This window comes from Dendrobates tinctorius, unplaced genomic scaffold (genome assembly GCF_039654945.1).
Source record: "Dendrobates tinctorius isolate UK_male_01 unplaced genomic scaffold, ASM3965494v1 ptg000074l, whole genome shotgun sequence".
In the NCBI taxonomy this organism is placed as follows: Eukaryota; Metazoa; Chordata; class Amphibia; order Anura; family Dendrobatidae; genus Dendrobates; species Dendrobates tinctorius.
The window spans coordinates 11,095,927-11,123,706 of record NW_027361742.1 but is presented as its reverse complement, the minus strand read 5'-3'; the positions used below and the strand labels follow the sequence as shown (position 1 = coordinate 11,123,706).

General features: G+C 41.1%; 1 long non-coding RNA gene across 1 annotated transcript in view; it reads right to left on the bottom strand.

The window, feature by feature from the left end:
• Positions 1-21,820, bottom strand: part of LOC141096375 (uncharacterized) — a 39,052-nt gene extending 17,232 nt beyond the window's left edge. The window contains exons 1-2 of the long non-coding RNA XR_012233676.1: positions 21,735-21,820; positions 5,765-5,910 (exon numbers count right to left, since the gene is read on the bottom strand). This is a non-coding gene — a long non-coding RNA (uncharacterized lncRNA). The remainder of the gene's footprint in view (positions 1-5,764; positions 5,911-21,734) is intronic.
• Between the last annotated feature and the right edge of the window lie 5,960 nt (positions 21,821-27,780).

Genomic DNA, 27,780 nt, shown 5'->3' with positions numbered 1-27,780 from the left:
GCAGATGTGGAAGTAGGGCTGTTAATGGGGATGTTGAAGTCTCCCAGGATAAGGGTTGGAAGTTCTGAGGACATAAAGTGCGGTAGCCAGGCTGAAAAGTGGTCAAGGAAGTGGGTGGGTGAGCCTGGGGGCCGGTATATGACTGCTACTCTGAGGGAGAGGGGACAGAAGAGCCTGAGGGTGTGGACCTCAAAAGAAGGGAATGAGAGTGATGGAACTGGGGGGGATGACCTGGAAAGTGCATTGTGGGGACAGGAGTATGCCAACTCCACCACCATGCCTGTTTGTGGATCTCGGGGAGTGAGAGAATTGTTATCCACCATAGGAAATGGCAGCAGGAGAGACAGTGTCAGAATCCTGAATCCAGGTTTCAGTGTGGGCCAACAGATTAACAACAGAGTTGTTCAGAAAGTAGTTGTGTGGGAAAGGAAGCTTTTTGCAAACAGACCGTGGATTCCAGAGGGCACAATTAAAAGATGGAGATGAGGGAGTGCAAGTAATATTAAAAAGATTATTATGGTTTTGAGTGATGCTAAATTACTTCTGTTTTCAGGAGATGAAGAAATATGCATGATATTGGACTTGGTGAAGTTTATTTTGAAGTTGGAGATTGAGTAAAAGAAGCGCAACTCAGTGAGCAAAATCTGAATAGAGTTGTCAGGATCCACCAAAAAGAAAAGTATGTCATCTGCGTATGATGCACATTTGTGTTCAAGTGTGCCGATTTTCAATCCTTTGATCTTAGGGGATTGTCGTATTTTCTGCAAGAATGTCTCTAATGAGAGAACAAACAAAAGGGGCGATAGGGGGCAACCTTGCCTTGTGCTGTTTTTGCTGTCAAAGCTGGCGGATAGTGTGTTATTAATTTTAATTTTCGCAGAGGGTGCTGTGTATAGGCCAGATATTTTATGTATAAAATTTAGAGGGGAGCCAAATTTTGCAAGCGCTTGTTCCATGAAATACCAATCAACACAATCAAAGGCCTTCTCTGTGTCTGTGGAGAGAATCGACATTTGTATATTGTGTTGTTTTGCTCGATGAATCACGTTGATTGCCCTCATGACATTATCCTTGGCTTCTCTTCCTTTGACAAAGCCAACTTGTTCTGGGTTTATCAGATCCAGAAGAAGTTTTTGTATTCTGTTGGCTAATATTTTGGGGTATAATTTCACATCATTATTAATGAGTGAAATTGGCCTGTAACTACCGCAAGAGGTGGGGTCTTTTCCCTCTTTTGGAATGAGGCTGATGTGGGCTACTAGAGACCCTTTTTTGAAATTGTTGGATTTACTAATATGATTAAAATAATCTGTCAAATATTGGGATAATTCAGGTTTAAAATATTTGTAGTATTCAATCGAAAAACCGTCTGGACCTGGACTTTTTCCACCTGGAGATTGGTTTATCGACTCTTCCACTTCTTCCTTAGTTATGGGACTATCTAAACAATATGATTGAAGGTCCGTGATTTGGGGAAGGGATAGGTCTTTTAAGAAATTTTGTGTTTTAACAGTCTTATCTATATAGTTTTATAGAACTTATTTTTTTCCCTGAGGAAGAAGTGATTTGTACTTCGAAACGCGTTGGGAAAATGAATAAAACATCGATGTGTTAATGCATGAGTAATCGTGAGTCATGTCAAGCAGCGCACTAAATCCATAAAAAGTTCCATCAAACTATATGTTTTGGTGGTCACTGGTCTGACCTGTGGATGTGAGGCAGCTGACTGATAATTTCATGCGCTAAACCTCTCCTATATCAGGTGAGTAGAATTTTAATACCTTTCGTACCCTGTTTATCGGATAAGACCCTATTTGCGCTTCTCTCCGTTCCTATAGTGTGAATCAGTGAACAGTCTTCTCTATGGCAGAGCTATAATTGGGTTTTAAATTGTATAGATGTGAGTAAAAATCTGAGAAGGCCTTGGCAATATCTTCTGTTTTATAAAGTACATGATCTTTATTATTCTTTATTTTTAAGCATGTGCGTGGAGTTAATTTGTTTTTTAATTGTATTTGCTAGATATTTGCCACATTTATTTGCAAATGAATATGAAACTAGAATATGATAAGAATTTTTCAAATTTTTGATTTAGGAGGGCCTTTAGTTCAACGCTTAAATTATAGATGTCTTTCTCTAGAAAGGGAAGCCGTGTTAGTTTGTGTGAAGCCTCTAGTTTTTTTTATCTGAGAAAGTTTCAGTAGTATTTCCTTTTCTTTTTTTTGTTCTGGAACCCAATTCAATAAGGATTCGCATTTGTCATGAGGGCGGTTTTCTTTGAAGAAATTCTTTGTGCCTGTGGCTATATATTCTTGTGTGATGTTGTTCCTAAGTAGATTATTATTAAGCTTCCAGTTTAATGGTGCTCTTTTATGTGGATCTATGGCTGTTTTGAGAAATAATGGGGAATGATCTGAAAAAAGAATTGTGTCATAAGAAATTTTTTTGTATGGTATTCAATAGATGATGGGGAGGAACAGGTAATCAATTCTTGAATATTTGTTATGAACTGGGGAGAAAAAAGAATAATCTTTTGTGGAGGGATGTATTGTTCTCCATGCATCTATCAAGAGTCGGTTATTTAATAGTTTTTTATGTATCTGATTGTTTTTGCAGGAACTGTGGAGTGACCGTTTGAGGTGTCTAGAGAGGGGTGTAGAGGTACATTAAAATCACCTCTTAAAATTATTTGACCTTCAGCAAAATTATCTAAAATATCAATAATCTTCTTAAAGAATGGGCAATGATTGCTATTGGGGGCATATATGTTGACCAAGGTAAACAATTCATTGTGAATTGTGCACTTTAATAGTATTTATCTTCCGTCTGTGTCATACATTTTTAAGTGTGAAGGTAATTCTCTTGTTTATAATTATGGATACTCCTTTATTTTTTCTTTATCGGAGAATTGGCATTGAATCATTTGGTAAAAATTTTATTCTTACTGAGATGGGTGTATAGGTTTGTTTAAAATGAGTTTCCTGAAGCAAATCAACGTCCATTTTATTTTTTCCTAAATAGTTCAGAATTTGTGACCTTTTTTTGGGATGTTCATACCTCTTACATTGAAGGCAGCAATATGTAAATCAACCATTAAAGTTTAATGGGGGCTTCTACGAAGTAGCTTCATTTTTTGAGCAGGATTTGGGGATGGGGCAGGGTTATATGGGGTTAAAGTAAACAATGGAGGTTTGTTACAGAACCTGAGCAACATGCTCGTGAATCTGGGAAGGAACCTGAGAAGGTTTTGCAGCTGGTTAGGATGTAGGCAGCGATGCAAGCCCAACCAGGTATAGATGCAAAAGGGTGGTGTCTAGGCCTGTGGGGGTGTGGACCTAGATATGACAAAACCCTCAGGTTATTTGAAAGTATATGAAAATAAGTATAATTGCAGGTGAACAGATTCCCGGTGAGTCTTATTTGAACAGGTAATACTGTAAAGACAATGCAGCATTTTACAATCTAAGGCTGTAACTAAAGCTAGTTGATTAAGACTAAAATGCTAAATGCATATAACATGCCCAGACCTCTCCTGTATCCCCTCCCCTCTGTGTGGGAGAGGGAGGAGGAAGAGGAGAGAGGGAAGACATGCGACTCATATACTAGAAATATATCAAACAGCAAATAACATCAAAAGTAATTAGTGTCAGATTTGTAAAAAGAGAAAAAACAGATGACAAAGAGAAAAATTGGCGAACATGTCAGCTGGTAAATGTCTCAGCAGAAGTGTAGAGCCATACGCCAGTTTAAATTGACAACATCAGCCGATCTCTTCTTCCTCTTCCACATCTTTGTTGGGGGTTTTCTTGAGATCCTACATTCAATCTTCTCTTCTTCTTTGACTTGGAAGGGGTTGCTATGGACTATTTTTCAATTCTTGGAAGAGGTGGTAGATTAAGAAAAACTTTCGCTATGGCCCAATCTGGTACATGAAAATTCGTCCGGTCTAGTTTTTTGATGACAAATGACAGGTCATCTGGGGTTCTGACAATCAAAGTTTTGTTGTTAAGGGGAATTTCCAAGCCGAATGGGAAAAGCCAGGTATAAGCAATGCCTTTGTCTCTCACCGCTCTTGTTAAGGGCTGAAGCTGTCTTCTCAAATTCAGGGTTAGCTTTGTGAGGTCTTGAAATATTTGAATCTCACTGTCCTCAAATTCTATTTTTTTCGCATCTCTTGCTTTTCGGTATATCTCCTCTTTTGTTCTGAAGATTTGAAACATAAGATGTCTCTTGGTCTGTCCGGTTCAGATGGCTTTGGTCTACAGACTCTATGGGCTCTTTCTATTCCTAGGTCATTGTCGTCATTTTTTCCAATGGTGTTGTTGAAAATTGTAGATGACGCAGTGAATATGTCTTTGTCTTGGATATTCTCTCTCAAATTATTCCGCCTTGACCTGTTTTCCAGGTCATCTAGGTGAAATATCTGCAGAAATTGTTCTTTTTGGTTCTCTATTAAGATTTCTGTGACTCTTGTGGCGTGCGTTATAATCTGATCAGAGCTGGTCTCTAAATTTTGTACTCTGTCGTGAACAATTTTAACATAATTTCTGAGATCCGCTATCTCTTCCTTTTCCACTTGGGTGAAATCTTTAAATACGTTTTTCATGTATTCAGCTGTGGGAAGGGCTTTAATATATTCCTTTATATCTGGATCATTTTGTATAGAATCCACATCTTCATCGCAATCTGACAAATGATTGGTTGGAAGTGGGCCAAAATTCAATTTGTGCAAGCCTCTCTGAGATTTACTGCTCATAGGAGTTTCAGTGGGCAGACGTTTTTGAGCCTTGTCCTCATCTTGGATTATTTTAGGTGTCTTATGAGGTTTGCTTGGCTCATCAGTGTGAGTTTTAGTGGATCTTCCCATTTTGCGGTCTGATTTACACCGGGAGAAGTGCTAAGTGATTAAATCATGTGAACAAACTGGAGTTCTATATAAGAATTGTACAAAAAAAAAAAAATCAGGGTGGTCAAGTGTGCTAACAGGTCTTGCAATTGCACCAGAGGTGCAGTAAATGGCACTATGTTTACATGAGAGTTTATGAGAATGTTCTTCTGTATGACTTCACAAGTTATTTTACTTTTCTTTTTATTTCCCTTTCTTTCTTCTTTCGCTCAAAGATATAGAGTTAGGCTTGTGAGAATTTGCGTCTCAAAGTATGTATCAGCAGCTAAGAGTGCTTCTTAAGATGCAGGGGATTTTAGTTGATGTGAATAGAGTCTCTCTTCTGCCCCTTCCTTTGTGTTTGCTTTATTAGAATGGTGCCTGCCTTGTGCTGTTGTTGTGAAGGGGGAGGGGTCCACTTAGGGATGAGTTTCCAAGTATATTCAACTATTTCCCTCTCTTGTGAAGCCTGTCAAGAGTCTGTAACAGTAAGTCTGTGATGTACAGTGAGCTGCTGATCTGTTTCACACACTTTTAAACAATATGAGCTGATCTGCCAGCTATGGTGCTGAGCAACAAGATGGCACTGCATCCCTGTCTCCCCAAGCTCCCTGTTGGTTTCCGCTCCCCCCTGAGCAGAGGAACTGCCTGGGAGAAGTGAGGTGGATGGCCCCCTGCAATCTGCAGCTGTCTGGAAGCCAGGAGAAGCTCAAAGTCGGCAAGAATTGTGTGAACTTATGGACCGGAGTACAGAGTCAGTCTCAGGAGGATCATAGTGGGTGACCAGGAGCAAACAGGCAAGAGCAATTAGTTGGGAGACAGAGGGTGGTTCACGTGGCACTGAATCCCAGGTAAGACCCACCAGAGCTTCCCCCTCACCTTTTTAGCTTGTCTCCTGATGAGTCACTTCTTTCTTGTGAGGATGTTTCTTTGCTTGTACTCTCTGGCAGATCTCCAGGGATTATAGTGCCCCCTTGTAAGCTGTAGTTCGAGCCAGATCAGTCTTGTTGAATCCACTTGCCTTTCTATTAGTAAGAATGGAGTTTCAACTAGTTAAATTAATTTCTTGGTGCAAATTCACTTGTTTTTCCTTGTCTAGGAGCAGGAGCTGTGATGATGTGCATCTGTCCTGTGTGCTGCCTAGGCCACGCCCCCCCAACAGATGAATTTTTTACAAGAAGAAATTCTTTTTTTATCAAAAATCCCTAAATTGATACCTTCTGTAATTAATTCATTGTATTTATGTTCAATACCAGATAATACACTAAAGGAAGGTTTATTATAGTTTTCATCAGATAAGATATTAAAAGCCTCATTATTTAGATTCATTCTGAATTTACCTGTTTTTTCTTTGAAGAGATTGTAATTTATTTCAATTGTTCCAAAGCAAGATCATTTAACACACTAATATGATGTCCCCTACTTTCTAAGGGGTAAAAAGTTGATTGTATCGGAACATCCAAATGGAACTGATCAACTGTAGACTCAGAATTATTGGTGGTTTCAATGGCATTAGTATGAAGCTCATGCTCACCATTATGGTTATTTAAGGGCTTACTTTTGTCAATAAGAAAATGTCTTTTGAAAGTTATCTTCATGATAAATTTCTGGAGATTTAAGAAAAGATCAAAATCCTTAAGGCCCCTTTACATTTAGCGATGGACCAGCGATCTGACCACGATACGACCCGGTCAGAATCGCTGGTGCATCGCTAAATGGTCGCTAGTGAGCTGTCACACAGGCAGATCTCACTAGCGATGTAGCGATGCAGCAGCGGTCGTTACTTACCTTTCACACACAGCGATGCTGACGTCCTCCCGCCCGCATCCACACGTCGCTCGTCGGCGCCAGCAGGAAGCCTAGCAGGAAGCGCCCGACGAGAAATGGACCTGGTCGATCTCACACGATCAGCGTCAGACAGCGGGGAGCCGGTTGGAGGTAAGCATCACACGTAGCGATATCGCTAGCAATATCGCTGCTGCGTCACAAAATTGGTGATGCTTTAGCGATATTGCTTGCGATATCGCTATGTGTAAAACCCACTTTACAATCATTGGAAGGAGAAAAGGAGAGTCATTTAGAAAGGAGTGATTGTTCATCTTTTGTCAAAATGTGAGATGACAGATTAAAAATATTGGTGCAATTACTCATGTTGAATTCTGTGCTGGAATCATTTTTACTTTTTTTTCCTCCCTCTCCTTCGGGATCCTCTATAGCGTTTTTTCTTTTTATTGGTTTGGGGAAAAAACATTTTTTTATTGTTTGAGATTTCTTGGGGGACAAAATACGGGGTAAAAAAGGAACAATAACATTATCATTCTTATTACTATTATCTTTTATTAAGGTATCAGATTTTTGAGAAGTTTACATATCAGGAAATGTATCATTAATAGAAAGATCTAATAAGGCTGAGGGAGTAGACTCAGGAATTCCATGAGACATAGTGAAACAGGATTTTCAGTAGTGATTTGCGCAATTTTACCGACACCTGTACTAATCAGTTTATCCTGAAAAGAGACCTTCTCGCTTTCATAATTCAATTTTTTAATTTGGATTTTAACCCCTTCCTGACATCCGACGTACTATCCTGTCCATGGGACCCGGGCCCCTATGCCCATGGACAGGATAGTACGTCTACCGCGATCAGCGGCGCCCACGTGGTGAGCGCCACTGATCGCGGCCAGGTGTCAGCTGATTATCACAGCTGACACCCAGCACAATGTGTCAGGGGGCGGTCACGGACCGCCCCCGACACGTTAACCCCTTGTGCACCGCGATCAAACACGATCGCGGTGTACCGGGGGTTAAAGGGAAGCATCGGCAGGGAGGGGGCTCCCTCCGTGCTTCCCTGAGCCCTCCACGGCAGCGCAATGTGCAGCGCTGCTGCGGGGGGCTCCTTTCCTGCAGGCCCCCGAATCCAAGATGGCGACGGGGGCCTTCGGGGGCCTGCAGGAAGCTGGCTTCCTCAGTGCCTGCAAAGCGCAGGCATGAGGAAGCCTTCTGCACTGCCTGTGACAGATCGCTGATCTGTCACAGTGATCTGTGATGTGACAGATCAGCGATCTGTCACAGGACAATGATGTCCCACCTGGGACTATTTAATAAAGTAAAAAAAAAAAAAAAAAATATTCCCCCAAATAAATCCTTTTTTTGGAAATAAAAAAACCAAAAAAAAAAACCAATAAAAGTACACATATTAGGTATTGCCGCGTCCATAACGACCCGCCCTATAAAACTGTCCCATTAGATAACCCCTTTAGCGAACCCCTTAAAAAACAAAAATAAAAAACGAAGCAAAAAATAATGATTTATTATCATACCGCCAAACAAAAAGTGTAATAACGCGCGATCAAAGAGATGCATATAAATATCCGTGGCACCGCTGAAAACGTCATCTTGTCCCGCAAAAAACGAGCTGCCATACAGCATCATCAGCGAAAAAATAAAAAAGTTATAGCTCGCAGAATAAAGCGATGCAAAAATAATTATTTTTTATATAAAATAGTTTTCATTGCATAAAACCGACAAAACATAAAAAAAGACCTAAATGAGGTATCGCTGTAACTGTACTGACCCGAAGAATAAAAGTGCTTTATCAATTTTACCGCACGCGGAACGGTGTAAACGCACCCCCCCAAAAGAAATTCATGAAACGCTGGTTTTTGTTCATTCTGCGTCCCAAAAATCGGAATAAAAAGCGATCAAAAAATGTCACGTGCCCGAAAATGGTACCAATAAAAACGACAACTCGTCCCGCAAAAAATAAGACCTCACATGACTCGGTGGGTCAAAATACGGAAAAATTATAGCTCTCAATATGTGGTGATGCAAAAACTATTTTTACAATAAAAAGCGTCTTTTAGCGTGCGACAGCTGCCAAATATAAAAACCGCCATAAATAGTAAATCAAACCCCCCGTTATCACCCCCTTTGTTAGGGAAAAATAATAAAATAAAAAAAAATGTATTTATTTCCATTTTTCCATTAGGGTTAGGGTTAGGGCTAGGGTTAGGGTTAGGGGTGTGTTGGGGTTCGGGTTGGAGTTAGAATTGGGGGTTTCCACTGTTTGGGCACATCAGGGGCTCTCCAAATGCAACATGGCGTCTGATCTCAATTCCAGCCAATTCTGAGTTGAAAAAGTCAAATGGTGCTCCTTCCCTTCCAACCTCTGCCATGCGCCCAAACAGTGTTTTACCCCCACATGTAGGGTATCAGCCTACTCAGGTCAAATTGCAAAACAACTTTTGGGGTCCAATTTCTCCTGTTACCCTTAGGAAAATAAAAAATTGGGGGCAAAAATATCATTTTTGTGGAAAAAAATGATTTTTTTATTTTCACGTCCGAGTGTTATAAACTTCTGTGAAGCACTTGGGGGTTCAAAGTGCTCACCACACATCTAGATAAGTTCCGTGGGGGAGGTCTCGTTTCCAAAATGGGATCATTTGTGGGGGTTTCCACTGTTTAGTTACATTAGGGGCTCTCCAAAGGCAACATGACACCCGCAGACCATTCCATCAAAGTCTGCATTCCAAAACGTCACTACTTCCCTTCCGAGCCCCGACGTGTGCCCATACAGTAGTTTTCTCCCACATATGGGGTATCAGCATACTCAGGACAAATTGGACAACAACTTTTGGGGTCCAATTTCTCCTGGTACCCTTGGGAAAATAAAAAATGGTGACTAAAAGTTCATGTTTGTGGAAAAAATACAAATTTTTTATTTTCACGCCCGGGCGTTATAAACTTCTATGAAGCACTGGGGGGTTCAAAGTGCTCACCAAACATCTAGATAAGTTCCTTAGGGGGTCTAGTTTACAAAATGGTGTCATTTGTGGGGGATTTCCACTGTTTTGGTACATCAGGGGTTTTCCAATCGCGACATGATGTCCGATCTCAATTCCAGCCAAAAACGTCAAATGGCGCTGCTTCCCTTCCGAGCTCTGTCATGCGCCCAAATAGTGGTTTACCCACACATGTGGGGTATCAGCATACTCAGGACAAATTGCACAATATCTTTTAGGGTCCTGTTACCCTTAGGAAAATAAAAAATTGGGGTGAAAAGATCATTTTTGTGGAAAAAAAATGATTTTTTAATTGTACCGCTGTACGTTATAAACTTCTGAAAAGCCCTTGTGGGTTCAAAGTTCTCACCACATATCTAGATAAGTTCCTTGGGGGGTTCTAGTTTCCAAAATGGGGTCACTTGTAGGGGGTTTCCACTGTTTAGGTACATCAGGGACTCTCCAAACGTGACATGGCGTCCGATCTGAATTCCAGCCAATTTTGCATTGAAAAAGTCAAACGGCGCTCCTTCCATTCTGTGCTCTGCCATGCGCCGAAGCAGTGGTTCCCCCCCACATATCAGGTATCAGCGTACTCAGGACAAATTGCACAATAACTTTTGCAGTCCAATTTCTCCTGTTACCCTTGGTACAATAAAAAAAATTGAACCTGAACTATTTTTTTTGTGAAAAAAAGTTAGATGTTCATTTTTTTTTTTTAAATATTCAAAAAAATTCCTGTGACGTACCTAAAGGGTTAATAAACTTCTTGAATGTGGTATTGAGCACCTTAAGGGGTGCAGTTTTTAGAATGGTGTCACTTTTGGGTATTTTCTATCATATAGACCCCTCAAAGTGGCTTCAAATGTGATGTGGTCCTAAAAATAAAATGGTGTTGTAAAAATGAGAAGTCGCTGGTCAACTTTTAACCCTTATAACTTCCTAACAAAAAAAAAAATTTTGGTTCCAAAATTGTGCTGATGTAAAGTAAACATGTGGGAAATGTTAGTTATCAAGTTTTTTGTGTGCCGTATCTGTGATTTAAGGGCATAAAAATTCAAAGTTGGAAAATTTTCAAAATTTTCGCCAAATTTCCGTTTTTCCTCACAAATAAACGCAAGTTATTTGAATGAAATTTTACCACTAACATGAAGTACAATATGTCTCGAGAAAACAATGTCAGAATCACCGGGATCCATGGAAGCGTTCCATTGTTATAACCTCATAAAGGTACAGTGGTCAGAATTGTAAAAATTGGCCCAGTCATTAACGTGCAAACCACCCTTGGGGTGAAGGGGTTAATACTTTCCCAATGCTTTCTAACTTCAATAATAGATGTAGTGGATACATTTGTGTCTGGCATAGATTTCATCATTTGTGGTGTTTTATGCTCACTAGTGTGTAAATCATTTTGTATCACACATGGAGTAGGTTGCAAAATAGAGACAATGGTGGATCGATTACTCACATCAGTTCTACTGTTAACATTTTATACTATTTTCTACTTTCTCTGTAATCTGTGCAATATTTTTTGAAATGGCACTATCAATATTCAAGAATCTTCGTTCATCTTCCTATAATCCTTTCTGTCACGCTGGAGTTTTTTTTAAAATGGATTCATGTACAAGCTGCATTAATGATGTTACAACATTTGAATTAATTTTTTTGTATTCAGGATGAGTGGAAAAAAACGGAAAGATCATGTGCTATTTTTAATATTTTTTCAATAGCAAGCTCACTTAATTGCGAGCATTTTTTATATAGAAGATGTAGCATGTAGTGCATACAATCCTCAGGATTATTATTCCAGTTATTAGTAAATTCAACATCGTCCATGGAAGGTGACTTGTGCACCAACCTTAATCCTCTAGGACAAATTTTCTCCTCCAAATAAATTGATAAAAAGCGTGCATCAAGATTCAAATGCATTTCCTCCTTCAAGGATTCCTTAAGATTATAAAATGTTTTCCTGAGAAGCTTAGTGCACACCTGTGGTATTTCCTGAGGAAGGAGTTCTTTGAAACTCTGAAGCGTGCTGACTAAAGACCACTTTTAATAATACTATTGGACTACAGTGATTAAGCAGCGCAGAATTCAACCTCGTTCTCCTATATTGCATCTTTGAACTCTGACACTAGCATGTCATGTGATTTCATTTGGCACCTGAATTTGAATGTCAAATCTATTTAATGTCCTGAAACGTCTGTATATGTACAGTACATTGTGGTGTTCCTGATTAAGAAAACTTGTACTTTGAATCGCGTTGAGAATAAATCCACAATTTAATAGCTACATTGACTGGATCCTGAATTATTCAGCAGCACAGATTAAATCCACATTTACTCATTTTTTTTAACAATTTGGATTTGCAAATGGGGCCTCCGTAGAATGCCACATAGTTTTTGCACAATCTACTTAAATGCTGGAGGATCGATTTCATACAGGACAGGATCCTATGTTGCTAACCGATAAGTTAACTTGTAGCATGATCATGAGATGTTTCCCTTTAATATGGCCATGGATTTGTGACTTTGGCAGCCAATCACAGAAGACCTTGTGTCATAACATTGCGGATAGTTTTTGCTCCCTAATTGGCTGCCTGAATCAACACACAAAAAGTTAAGAAAAAAAAAAAAAAAGCACGTGTTGAGAATAGCCTCTCCATTTCCCCTCCTCTCATTAAACGAGTCATCCCTTCTCCCATGCTCATCATACAGCACCACTATCCTAGCCAAAGTAATAGCAAAAGCATTAGTGGAAGCGCAATGATTTACCGAACTGTGACCAAATTTTAAAAATGCTCTGGGAAATCGAGCACGAATCAGAATGTGCTATGTTCGTGCCGAATTTGAAATTGGCTAACGTTTTTAGAACAAGTTCTCTCATCTCTAGGCTGGAGCTCACAGTCAAGTCCAGAGAATATCTTATAAATGGGAAAAAAGATATGCATTACGTTTTCCTGTGAGAAATAATGGTGGATAGATATATTCTGCTTCACAACATCATTTCTGCACCCCCAGACCTCCTTGTAGGGTCTGTCGGAAAAATGCTCAGATTTTAAACCATTTGGTTCATTTTTTTCTGATCTCTATTAATATTTTGACATACATTTAGTGTATTTTTTTCACATACAAAACACTATTAGTGTTAATATATTCACCTAAACCTTCCATTTTTACAGTGTTGCCAATCTATATCTCAAACCATATTTTAGTCATACAAAGAAAAAGTTTATTATTTTATATGACATTTTGTATTGTGCTTTCCTTAGAGAGCTGGCCTAAATATGACATGTTACTATGATTCAATTATATTTTAAAAGATGTTTTGAAGAGATGCCTGAAACATGTAGTCTCCAGATTTTAGCTACTTATGTTGCAATTGTAGATGAATATAAACAGTAACAAAAAACATTTATGTATTACTTCCTTGACTGCACTTCGACTCCTGGGCTGCCCTTGGGCAGCTTCTTATTTTCTGGTTTCCTAATACAATACAAAGTTCTCATTTACCATCTGTAAGTTTCCAGGCTGGATGTCTTAAGCAAAAGTGAATTACATAGAATTCTGTTTGTGCTAAAATTAAATTACAAGCCAATGTTTTCCCTGTAGATTCTGTAGTCTCACCAAGCAAGAAGATTGGTACTATCACTTGTAAATATTACATTGTATGAGGGGTGATCCAAAAGTAATGATAATCGGTTATTTCTATTGCATTCAGAAATTCAAATAAAATGTTTTCTTCTCTTAGGTACCCACTAGTCCAGGAAAAAAAAAAAAAAAAAAAACCCTCCCTCAGGCGCAATAGATCTGACAGGCACACAGTAATTAGTTTCACTTCTCTCTCCTTGCCCACTTATCAGAAAACCCCACCCCTCCTAGTTATCTCCTGACTAGAGTTGAGCGATACCGTCCGATACTTCAAAGTATCGGATCGGAATGGATCGGCCGATCTTTAAAAAAAGTATCGGTATCGCCGATTCCGATACCGGAAGTCCCATTCAAGTCTATGGGACTTCCGGTATCGGAATAAGAAAAACCCTGTTTTTGCCTTGTACAGCCTCTCTGGGGTCTGTACGGGCCTTTCGGGGGGCTGTGCCGGCCTGCCAGGGGGTCTGTGCAGGCTCCGGGGGGCTGTGCCGGCCTGCCGGGGGGCTGTGCCGGCCTGCCGGGGGGCTGTGCCGGCCTGCCGGGGGGCTGTGCAGGCTCCGGGGGGCTGTGCCGGCCTGCCGGGGGGCTGTGCCGGCCTGCCGGTGGTCTGTGCAGGCTCCGGGGGGCTGTGCCGGCCTGCCGGGGGGCTGTGCCGGCCTGCCGGTGGTCTGTGCAGGCTTCGGGGGTCTGTGCAGGCATCGTCCGATGGGACTACAAGTCCCATCGGGCGATGCCTGCTACCATGGCAGTGATTGACACATTAGCCAATGATGGGACAGTAGTAGTCCCATCATCCGGCTAATGTGTTGAATGTAAAAAAAAAAAAAAAAAAAAAAAAAATTACATGCTACATACATGCTACATACATACAACATGCATACTACATACATGCTACATTCATACTACATACTACATACATGCTACATTCATACTACATGCAACATACATACTACATATATACTACATACATACTACATGCATGCTACATACATACTGCATGCTACATACATACTACATGCTACATACATACCACATATATACTACATACATACTACATGCATGCTACATACATACCACATACATACTACATACATACTACATACTACATACATAACACATATATACTACATGCATGCTACATACATACTATGCTACATACATACCACATACATACTACATACATACTACATGCATGCTACATACTACATATATACTACATGCATGCTACATACATACTACATGCTACATACATACTACATATATACTACATGCATGCTACATACTACATATACTACATATACTACATATATACTACATGCATGATACATACATACTACATACATACTACATATATACTACATGCATGCTACATACATACTACATGCTACATACATACTACATATATACTACATGCATGCTACATACTACATGCTACATACATACTACATATATATACTACATGCATGCTACATACATACTACATACATACTACATGCATGCTACATACATACTACATGCTACATACATACCACATACATACTACATATATACTACATGCATGCTACATACATACTGCATGCTACATGCATGCTACATACATACTACATACATACTACATGCTACATACATACCACATATATACTACATACATACAATACATTCATACAATACATACACAGACCTACAGTACATATAACATAGAGTAACATACTTACCAATACTTGTCACATTGTTCCCCGAAGCCATTGTCTTTTCCGGAATAAATATTAACATAACAAACCACAAAAATACTCACCCACGATCCGAAGCAGTCCACGAGTGTGTCCCACGACGATCTTGGGTAGAGAACTGCAGCATCAGCTGATGCTGCCGTTCTCTACGGGCTGTAGGAATCCAATGACGGAAGGTAGGTATCCTTCCGCACTGTATTCCTCCGCCACTTAAAAAAAAAAAAAGTCCCTAGTCTCACTTTATGCCATTGCTGCGTGGGAATACAGTGCGGAAGGATACCTACCTTCCGTCATTGGATTCCTGCAGCCCGTAGAGAACGGCAGCATCATCTGATGCTGCAGTTCTCTACCCAAGATCGTCGTGGGACACACTCGTGGACTGCTTCGGATCGTGGGTGAGTATTTTTGTGGTTTGTTATGTTAATATTTATTCCGGAAAAGACAATGGCTTCGGGGAACAATGTGACAAGTATTGGTAAGTATGTTACTCTATGTTATATGTACTGTAGGTCTATGTATGTATTGTATGAATGTATGTATGTATGTAGTATATATGTGGTATGTATGTAGCATGTAGTATGTATGTAGCATGCAGTATGTATGTAGCATGCAGTATGTATGTAGCATGCATGTAGTATATATGTAGTATGTATGTAGCATGCATGTAGTATATATGTAGTATGTATGTAGTATGTATGTAGCATGCATGTAGTATGTATGTAGTATGTATGTAGAATGCAGTATGTAGCATGTATGTAGCATGTATGTAGTATGTATGTAGTATATATGTAGTATGTATGTAGCATGTAGTATGTATGTAGCATGTAGTATGTATGTAGCATGTAGTATGTATGTAGCATGCATGTAGTATATATGTAGTATGTATGTAGCATGTAGTATGTATGTAGCATGCATGTAGTATATATGTAGTATGTATGTAGCATGTAGTATGTATGTAGCATGCATGTAGTATGTATGTAGTATTTTTTTTTTTTTTTTTAACATTTAACACATTAGCCGGATGATGGGACTACTACTGTCCCATCATTGGCTAATGTGTCAATCACTGTCATGGTAGCAGGCATCGCCAGATGGGACTTGTAGTCCCATCGGACGATGCTTGCACAGACCCCCGGACATCAGCACAGCCCCCCGGCAGGCCGGCACAGCCCCCCGGCAGGCCGGTACAGACCCCCACAGGGTGCACAGACCACCGGCAGGCCGGCACAGCCCCCCGGCAGGCCGGTACAGACCCCCACAGGGTGCACAGACCACCGGCAGGCCGGCACAGCCCCCCGGCAGGCCGGTACAGACCCCGGGCAGTCCACACAGCCCCCGGCAGGCCGGCAGAGACCCCCGGAAGGCCCGAAATGACGGCGCATCATGATGCGCACACACCGCGCATCATGATGACGTCAGGCTGTCAATCAACTTTGAACTTCCGATTCCGATGCCGAATTCCGATATTGAAAAAATATCGGAAGTCGGTATCGGAATTCCGATACAGCAAGTATCGGCCGATACCCGATACTTGCAGTATCGGAATGCTCAACACTACTCCTGACTCTACAGGCTCTGTGAAACCTGATATCACAGTGACTCAGCAGACCTTCTAGTGAGCAGATATCAACACTTTGGCTTCTCAGGCACATTGCCCCTGATTTCAACACAAATTGAAAGGTTAGTATTTTCTTTTTTTATTCATCACGATTGTGTATTTAGCTTGTTTTATGAAGGATTAATGCTAAGTTAGTGTACATAAGTACTGTTTTCTTAGACAAAAGGAGGGTGGCTTCTAAGCACATTGCGCCCTAACACATACTCTTTCTCTCTTGCTTCAGATTTTCTGCTGCAATGGCCAGAAAACAGTATGATTCATCTAAACCCCTTCATTTAGAAGAAATGAAGATTTTTTTGTTAGAAGATGATGAGGAAGAACCAGCAGTAACTGAGGATTTAGAGGAATCTAGTGACATTTCATCTGAAGATGAGGTAGCAGAATGTAACACTGATTCTGGAACAGAGCAGGATGGTGATGACACTGATACAGAGGAAACAGACACAGATCTAGCTTATTATTTGGGCAAAGATAAAAATACAAAGGACGTCCCAAGGACGTTCCAGAACAAACACCGACTCTACCACCTTCTAAAAGATGCAGTTGTACTACCTGCTCATTTGTATCTGGTTTCAGAAGGCTTTCTAAATATGACTGCAAAATATGTAAAGAATCAATCTGCCTTTCCCATGCAACTTTCGTCTGCCAGCCTTGCTTTTCTAAGTGTACCTGTGCTGCTTCTGCTGCAATTGAAACCACTGAAGATGAGTAGAAAATAATTAAGTAACATCTAAGTGCAATATCCTTTAAGTTTTTTTCCTTAATTTTATATTTAAGCAATAGTTAAGTAAAGATAACTGGAGCCTATTTGGCAGTACTACCGAAAAGTGGTACTTTTAGTTTTAATAAGTTTATGGTTAATAAATGTTTTTTTTGCATCTGATTTGGTGTAATCTCTTTTAATACATTCCTATGAAGGTCACTGACTACTTCTATAGTCCTGAAATTGAAATATGTAGCTACTATAGGTGGTTTTCTGACCTGTGCTTGTCAGGCACATTGCGCATGAACTGAGGAGAATCTATATTGTGCCTGACGGAGGGTTAAATAGGCCACGATTCCCGGGAGCTACATTCATTTGAATATGAAATGCCAAGGAGTGAACATCAAAATGGAAAAAAACGAGCTCAGAGCTGTCATCAAATATCTCTGCTTGAAAAAAAATGTCTACCAAAGACACACAGCGACTTGGTGGAAACATTGGGGGACTCTTCTCCTCCATATTCCACAGTTGCACGCTGGGCGAAGGAATTTAAGCTGGGAAGAACATCGACGGAAGATGAACATCGCGAAGGACGCCCATCCTCGTCCCTCAATGAAGAAAATGTGAAAAAAGTTGAAGAAGTTGTGTTGGCAGATCGAAGAGTGACTATCAGGCATGTAGCTGAGGTCACAGGGATCTCATATGGCAGTATTCAAAGAATCCTTGCAAAAGAATTGCATATGAGAAAGGTCTCCGCACGTTGGGTGCCAAAAATGTTAACCGACGAGCAAAAGTAGAAACGAGTTGACATTTCAATAGCAAATCTCGAAAAGTTCCAAGCAGACAAGGAAAATTTTTTGTCACGTTTTTTGACCATGGATGAGACCTGGATCCACCACTTTGATCCCGAAACTAAACAATCGATGACATGGAAACGAGCAGACGAACCGACGCCGAAGAAATTCAAAGTGTCAAGCTCAGCAGGGAAGGTTATGGCGTCCGTTTTTTGGGACGCTGAAGGAATTATGGTGGACTATTTGGAGAAGGGAGCCACTATTACGGGCTCCTACTACGCAGAACAAATAAGAAGATTGCGGGAGGCTATCAAGGAGAAAAGGCGTCGCAAACTGCGGGCTGGAGTGCTGTTTCACCAAGATAACGCATATAGACCCTGTATTGATAAATCTCATTAGAGAGATAATGTGGACAGCTGCTCTATCGTTTCCAGCATTGCTATTGATTTATCTCTCCCTGTTACGATCGCGGATGTAGCGTGGCTTATCCAGCCAACGCTCCCATTTCGTCAAACCATAACGGCGATGGGGTATGCATCCCAGATGATCGTGGAATGTGGACCCATTGGACCACAGGGGGGGACCCGGGCCTACCTGGACTAGGGAAGGGTAGCGACTGGGGTCTGTGGCAGATGAACTTGTGGACAAGATTGCCATATGCAGGACTAAAAAACACTGCACAAGTTCAGGTATGAAGAAACATTAAGTTTACTTGAATACAGCAAATGACATCAAAACACCAGGTTCCGGATTATGCACATCACAAAGGAAACACATCTCATGTTGACAGGTGAAGCAAGAGGTCATCAAGGTTTGACACAGTCCAGGGTCGTCTGGCATGGGCATACTAGGATGGCCTCTCTCTCAGGCATAGTACAGGCACAGCAGAAGAACATCAGATACCAACCTCAGACTAGCTTCAGATGATGGCAAGAGGTCATCATGGGTTGATGCAGTCCAGTTATCTGGCATAATCATACTAGGATGGCCTCTCAGGTCTCGGGCGTAGCACAGGCTCAGCCTGAGAACATCAGACATCGACCTCAGGCAGACTTCAGATGATTGCTAGGGTCATCGCAAGTTGATGCTGTCCAGAGTTATCTTGCATGGGCATACTAGGATGTCATCTCTTTCAGGCCTCAGGCATAGCACAGGCACAGCAGGAGAACATCAGACACTGACCTCAGGCAGCCTTCAGACAATGGCAGGAGCCATCACGGGTAGGTCCCAGGGAACTAGCAGGATATCAGAACATAAGCAACATACGGATAGCACAGGTCCAGGAATGGCACTACAGCACTGGGCATCGGCTGGTCAGGTCAAGGACACACTGGCAGAACCGTCACCGGGGAACAGTGCTGGAGACTCCTGGAAACCACAGAGGAGGAATCCATCCAGGAAAACGAGCGGGACCGGCTCAAGAGCACAACTTGGACCACCAGAACCACGGACTGGACATCTGGACACAGGCTGGACATTGGAACATGGACAGACATCAGGACTCAGGCAAGACATCTGGACACAGGCGGGACATCGAAACATCGGGGCACAAGCCGGACATCAGGTCACAGGCCGGACATCAGGTCATTAGGACTCAGACCTCAGATAGAACATCAGAACACTGGCATCGGACTCTGGTAAACTGGCAGTAATTGACAGGGTTCGGACATCAGGCTCTGGACATGAGGCCGCAGCCATCAGGCTCCAGACATCTGGCAGCGGTCGGCAGGATCCGGGCATCAGGCAGCAAAGGATAGGAGCTGGGCATCTGGCGGAGGATATCAGGCACCGGACATCTGGAAGTGGTCGTCAGACACCGATCAGGCCGCGGTCATCAGGCTCCGGACAAGAGGCCACGGTTGTCAGGCTCCGGACATCTGGCAGAGGCCTAAAAAGGAACTCAAGCGGTCTGGTGAAAATCCTGCCAGGTTGAACTGGAGCCAGCCGGGGATTGCACCAAACAACAAGCTGAGCACAGAGTAGAAGAAACTCAGCAGACACACTGGGCTCCTACTTCCAAGATAAACCAAGATTAGATCACAGAAAGTCGGTTAGCAATGAGTCACAGTCACTGGGCACAGGGTTCACGACACAGAAGGACTTCAGGGACATAACATAGCAGGAATCAGGAATAGGACTTTGGTACCAACACATAAACAGGATAAGTCCAGGAACTCAGACCTCAGCTGTCCCAAAGCTGATAACAGAAACCGATCTGGGTACTCTGCCCCCAGAGCAGGCAGAAGACAGTCATCTCACCTAAAACTGCAGGCAGGACAGGTGCTGAACACCACACAGACCTAACAAGACTCAGAAACTTGATGCGAAGCTCTGGCAATGCCCCACAGGGCAGGGGAAGTTTATATAGGAGCTGCCTCAGAGCAATAGGCTGGGGCCAGCAATTCAAGCACACACCCATTCCTTATAAAAGCAGGGAAGGTGTGGCAGCTCGCACCTTAACCCCCAAAGGTGGTTTGCATGTTAATGACGGGCCGATTTTTAAAATTCTGACCACTGTCCCTTTATGAGGTAATAACTCTGGAACACTTCCATGGATCCCGATGACATTTTTTTCTTGTGACATATTGTACTTCATGTTAGTGGTAAAATTTCATTCATATAACTTGCATTTATTTGTAAACAAAAACCCAGAAATTTGGAGAAAATTTTGAACATTTCACAATTTTCCAACTTTGAATTTTTATGCCCTTAGATATGTGTTGTGAGCTCTCTTGATCCGACTTTTGAGGCAAGACTCCCTCTAGTGGATGCTGCTGGTAGTGGTGCTGGTCAACACGATGGTAACCAAACAGCTGCAGAAGTTAATTGGAGGAGTGGTGGTAGTGACTGGGACTACATAAGCGAGCAGACTTCTTTCAGTGACTGCTGGTGATACTCCTTTCTTTGCTTACTGAGGATTTCTGTCTGCTGCCTGATCCTGCATTTTTTCCGCTAAGTGTCATTTGCTAAGCCCTTTGCATCTATTTTTGCCTTGCTGTCAGGGGTCAGCTTGCTCCCCCTGGGGCTGCTGGCTCCTGCCCTGTATTTTTGTATCTGGTGTTTGTTTGCTCAGTCCCCTGCTGTATTGCAAACAACCTATATAAGAAAACAGGCCCTCCAAGAGGTTTTATACTTTAAAGATAGATTTTTATTGAACAATGTCATTACACAAGTTAAAAAAGGGATGATGACATACAGAGAAAAATAAATGCAAAACTTTGTGCGGAGAGGAAACGTTTTTTTGCCCTATATGTGCTGATGTCAAAATCCAAAAGAATTTTTTGCCAATAAGTATATAATAATGCAAATACAGGCATTTGAGGTCTAAAAGTTACAAATCATAGCTAAGGGCACAAAACCAATCCAAGAGGACACCTGGCCAAGGTTCAATATCTATGCAGATTTGCAAAATAAAGATTGCACCAGTCGTTATTCATGAATATAGTACACAGCCTATAAGTCCCTTTTTTTTGCACACCATGGTCTAACATGCTTGGAAAATCCATGCAAATGGAACAAATAAAACAATGCTAAGTGCTATACAAAAAGTAAAGTAGAGGCGCAAATATTTACCAGATGTCCAGAGGCCGCCACAAAGTACCCCCTGACACGCGTTTCAAATTTCTTCCTCAGAAGGAGTGCATGCAGGCATCCATCCAGGCCCATCTTTTATACCTAACTGAATAATTTCATCCATATTAGCAGATGTGTTGAAACGTCTGATTGGACAGCCAAGTACCATGTGATGAGTATTGCCCGACGCTTTATCCAATGAATGCATGTGTAGAAAGTTGATGTTAAAAGCTATCTGATTGGTGGACTGAAGCACGTGACCATCACTATGGAAACCAATGCGAGACAGCCTCACTAGTAGGCACAATGTTAATTACTTCAAATGCATTGACCAAACAGACTTATATAAAATCCTAATGGAAGGATTACTTAATCTAGTGGTGCAAGTGAAAAACCACCACCGGTTACCACCAATTAGAGAGAAGACAAACCACAGGGCATCAGTTCGAATCCAATGTAAGTCAGATGAATACTAATAAAAATATATAAATAAGTATTTTTATTTTTAATAATGATTAAACAAATATGCCATATATCAACAGATGATGCATGCGGGCCCTCATGCAGCACCTGAATGGCACATAAATAAGAGTTCAAAACAGATGCCATATGGAAACACCATAAGCTTGTCGATGCTGCAGCCAAAAGATGATATGTAAAAAAAGAAAAAATAAATAAATGAATATATATAAAAAATAATATATATATATATATATATATATATATATATATAAAAAACTGCAAAAATTATTGCAAAAAAATTATAAGAAAAATGAATAATAAAAAGTGGAAAAAATTAAAATAAAAAATATATAGTCATCTGTGAAAAAATGTGAAGTTAAACATACAGACAATAAAGTAACACAAAATATGCCAAAATAAGAGATTTATTAAAAATAAAATAAAAAAGTGCAGACGTCAAGTGAACTACAAAATGTGCTCAAAGTGTATAACAACGTGCACAAAGTAGTGTTTAGAGAGTAACAATAGACTCAAGTATATATGAGTACATATACGTATGAATACATATACACACAAAAAAATATTTCAAAGGCTATGATATAGTACAAAGATCAAGTGAACCAAATAAAGTGCATAAAGTATGAGAATGTGCTGAAAAAACAAAGTGCTCTAGTGGCCCCAGTGTGAGTACAAAAATACCTGAATAGCAACAGTATACTTAAAGGGAAGGTGCCGTGTTTTTTCATAATTTAATGTAAAAAAGAAAAAAGTATAAAAAGATATTGTCCCCTAAGCTTGACTCAGTGGTGTGTATGGATTTTTTTTTTCTGTAGTAATGCAGCCAGTGAGAGCTGCCATCTTACCTCTCTGGCTGCTGAACGACACTTTCCATGCTCATTTACGTCAGTCCCTGGGCATAAGACGCAACAGTCGGCTGCCGACCCTATCTCTTTCATTGCAGCTGCATCAGGAGTGAATTGGCCATGCCTCTGTGGGCAGCTCAATTCACAGCTGTAGGTTTGGCCAGGCACCATCTTATTAGAGCTCAGTGCTTTTCTTTTAGCTTCATTTACACTCTATTGCAAGCCCTGGATGCTGTACTGTTCCAGCATAACGGCTTGGATGTTCACTCTGCACATACCAGCTGTAGGAGAGGAACCAAGACGAGCTCCTGGACACCAAGCTGCTCTTTCCAAAACACCCGACCAGCTGCTGCCCCTGCAAAACATAGGAGGAGCTGCTCCCTGCTGTTTCAAAACACTTGGCAATCTGCTGGACATCTAATCCTCTCCTGTGTGATACTGACTGCAGAGCCGTGTATCTAATCCTATCCTGTGTGATACTGACTGCTGAGCTGTGTATCTAATCCTATCCTATGTGATACTGACTGCTGAGCCGTGTATCTAATCCTCTCTTGTGTGATACTGTCTGCTGAGCCGTGTATCTAATCCTATCCTGTGTGATACTGTCTGCTGAGCTGTGTATCTAATCCTATCCTGTGTGACACTGACTGCTGAGCTGTGTATCTAATCCTATCCTGTGTGATACAGTCTCCTGAGCCGTGTATCTAATCCTATCCTGTGTGATACAGTCTGCTGAGCCGTGTATCTAATCCTATCCTGTGTGATACTGTCTGCTGAGCCGTGTATCTAATCCTATCCTGTGTGATACTGTCTGCTGAGCTGTGTATCTAATCCTATCCTGTGTGATACTGTCTGCTGAGCTGTGTATCTAATCCTATCCTGTGTGATACAGTCTGCTGAGCCGTGTATCTAATCCTATCCCATGTGATACTGCTCTCCTGAAATACTCTGTGCTGCTGTCACCCTGCTGGTTTTATGTGTGATCTACATTGTGGTATTATGTGTGAAGTATATGGCGGTATTATGTGAGAACACTATGGCAGTATTATCTGCTAAAAAAGGACCCATTCTAGGGTGGTTCTGGCTGAGCACCTGCACACGGGTCAGGGGTAATAGGTGCAGTCAGGGGAGGGCTGGTGAGGCAGCTGAAGAGAGGGGTCTCATTTTTATCGTTACTGTATGGCTACATTTCCCCCATCCTGCTTCCCAGCGTCACCCCGGACTGCGCATGTCGCCTTGCTTTCACACATCGCCAGGACAGGATCTGAGGAGGGGAATGGGGTCTTTGCATGCAAAGTCTGGATCAGAACAGGCCATCAATCAGCAGAAATGTTTCGTGGATTTCTGTGGTGCTGTCACCCTGCTCCTCCCCATATATCTCCCTCTGTGCCCCCCATAGACCAGCACACTGCTCTCCTGAAATACTCTGTGCTGCTGTCACCCTGCTCCCAGAATCCTTGCTGCCTGCCATCCTCGGTGACCGAAGACCCCATTCCTCTCCTCAGATCCTGTCCTGGCAATGTGTGAAAGCGAGGCGACAGGGGCCTGATGTATGGTGGAAGGAGCAGGGCGACAGCAGCACAGAGTATTTCAGGAGAGCAGTGTGCTGGTCTATGGGGGGCACCCTGTTCAGTGCCAGGGATTGTACATAGAGCGTTGTGTTTTATACACATGGATGGACCATCTGCTTGTCTGCTCCACAGAAATCCAGGAAACATTTCTTCTGATTGATGGCCTTTTCCGATCCAGACTTTATGTGCAAAGACAGTCAGTAACTTTGCAGGCCCCATCAAAATGGCTGCTCACTGTGTTCCTAGATGTCATCCTCTCTTTTCCCTTAGCAAACACCCAGAAGGGGAGGAGAGGAGTGACACCACACCCATGTCAGAAGATTCCGCCCATAATTACTGCAGGGCAGTAATGTGAGCTAGTTGTACACTAGGTTTTTGTGCCAAATTTCAGTAGCTGCTCCCCCTAGTGTTAACAAGTGGAAATGCCAAACTTTTTAAAATTATTTTTCACATTTTGCAAAATTAAAAACAAATGATAATATATTTTAAGAACATGTAAACATTAATTCTTTACATTTTTTCAATTGCTGAAAAAAAATTTTTTGGATGGCACCTTCCCTTTAATATAGATAAATATGGCCACATAAAGTGCATACATAAAGTGCATATATATAGTGCCTATATAGCAGCAGTATACTCATATATAGACATGTACGGCCATATAAAGTGCATATATCCTTGGATAAAAATAGGGTTAGGAATGATAATTTGACCTCAGAGCAGAGACAAGCTCTAAAGGAATTGAAACAGTTGAAAGGGGTTTTAATAAAACCAGCAGATAAAGGTGGAAATGTGGTCATCTGGCCAGAAATCATGTATGAGAAAGAAGCCTTTAGACAGGTACGAAACATGGAATGTTTTAAAAAATTGACTTACAATCCTACCAATGCATTTCATGTTATATTGCAGAAACTATTGGAAGAAGCATTTGTGGATGGAATTATCAACAAACAGGAGAGAGAATTTCTTACAGTTGAATACCCATGAACCCCTTGTCTATATTTGCTCCCAAAGATCCACAAGGATGAATCAAATCCACCTGGATGCCCCATTGTATCTGGGAATGGAGGCCTGTGTGAACCATTGTGTAAGTTCATAGATTGGCATCTAAAACCACTGGTTGAAGATCTACCCTCCTACTTAAAAGACTCCACTGACTGTATCAGGAAATTTGAAGGGATACAGTTGGATACAGATTTGTGGTTGGTTCTTTGGATGTAGAAGCCCTATATACATCCATTAGACATGTGGATGGCATCAGGGCAGTGTCTTTCTTTTTGTCCACCACAACATTTGAGGATGGACTTAAGAAATTCCTTATTGCATCGTTGAGTTTCTGCCTCCAATATAACTTTTTTCTATTTAAGGGCGCCCCCTACCTGCAGCTCCAGGGAACTGCCATGGGGCGTGTCTTTGCGCCCTCCTATGCAAACCTTTTCCTGGGGCTGTGGGAGCGGGAATGTTTTATGATGAATCCTATCAAACATTTGGAGAAGGTTTTAATATGGTCGAGGTTTATCGATGACATTTTGTTTCTGTGGCAAGGACCTGAATGTCATCTGATTGAGATTATCTCGGAACTGAAAAACAATAACTATAACATAAATTTGACCCATCATTATAGTCAGACCTCCATTGAATTTCTGGATATCCATCTGTTCACGGACAATTTCAATTGTCTACAAACGGATATTTTTAGGAAGAATACTGCAGTTAAATCTCTGCTACACGCTTCCTCCGCTCATCCAAAACATCTAAAGGATAATATCTCAATTGGTCAATTTTTAAGATTGAGACGCAATTGTTCTGATGATTTTTCTTTTACTTTACAGTCTCGTGAATTATCCAGGAGATTTTTAGATAGAGGATATAGCAGAAGATCAGTTAGGAGGGGCTTGCGGAGGGCTATGAGTACCCCAAGAAAAGATCTCCTTAAACCCCGTGAGGTGAAAACTGAAACAGAACAGGTGAGATTTATCTCTTAGTTTAATGAGAATTGGTTTAGAATGAGATAGGCCTTATCTAAACACTGGTCTCTTTTGACAATGGACACAACACTCAAAAGAAGTATTGCTGATAAACCATCCATTACTTATCGCAGGACGACAAATCTGAGGTACCACTTGGTGAGAAGTGACTATGTGGGACTGGTATCCCAAAATATTTTTGGATCAAGTGGACCAAAGTGGGTTTTTTTCCCTTGTGGGATCTGTCTTGCGTGACCAAATATGAGAAGGGATTCAGAATTTGTCTCAAGCAGTGGCAAGAAATTTCAGATAACTCAGCACATTACATGCAACACGGAATATGTAGTCTATTATGCTACCTGTCCCTGCAATCTTATTTATGTTGGCTTGACAAGCAGGAGATTGCATGTAAGAATTCGTGAACACGTCCTTGATATTATCAATGCCGAGAAAGTTGAGGACTCTTTGTCCCTGAAACCCATCCCAAAGCATTTCAAATCTGCACATGGATGTAATCCTAAATATTTGAAAGTGATTGGTATTGATTGTGTGAAAATGAGCCATTTAAGAAGATGTTATCACAATTGGAATCAAAATGGATATGGAAATTGGAAACGGTACGCCCCAAAGGTCTTAATGACATCCTGAGTTATGCTCCTTTCTTGTGAAAAATCTTTTATTTATTATTTTTTGTTTTTTTAATTGTTGTTTTTTAATCTTTACTTTATAGGCCATGTCTTGGTCTACCTAAATTGTGGGAATATTCTTTTTAATATTTTTCCAGTGGATACTTTATTCATATGTGTATCTGAAGATGAAGACTCGCTGTCGTTATACCCACTTGATGGAGGAAGGATCTTTTTGTTGAGAGGACAATCTCCATTCTGAATTTTGATGCCTATATCTGCAGCCTTTGGTGATTTAGTCAGCCTATATATAATACTAGAATAATTTGACATATTGCCTTATGGACTTTTCAACTAGATGTGTTTATCTACTCTATAAATGTTTTTTTTACTTTCTTTATTTTTTATATATACACTCTTTGGAAGTTTTGAAGTACTTTTACACATCATTGGTCAGACAGTGGAATGTGTGCAGGGTATTCACACATTGTATGTTGTTATGTTTATGTCATTTTAGTTATCAGTTTTTCATATATTGCACTCCTCTCACATTTTTA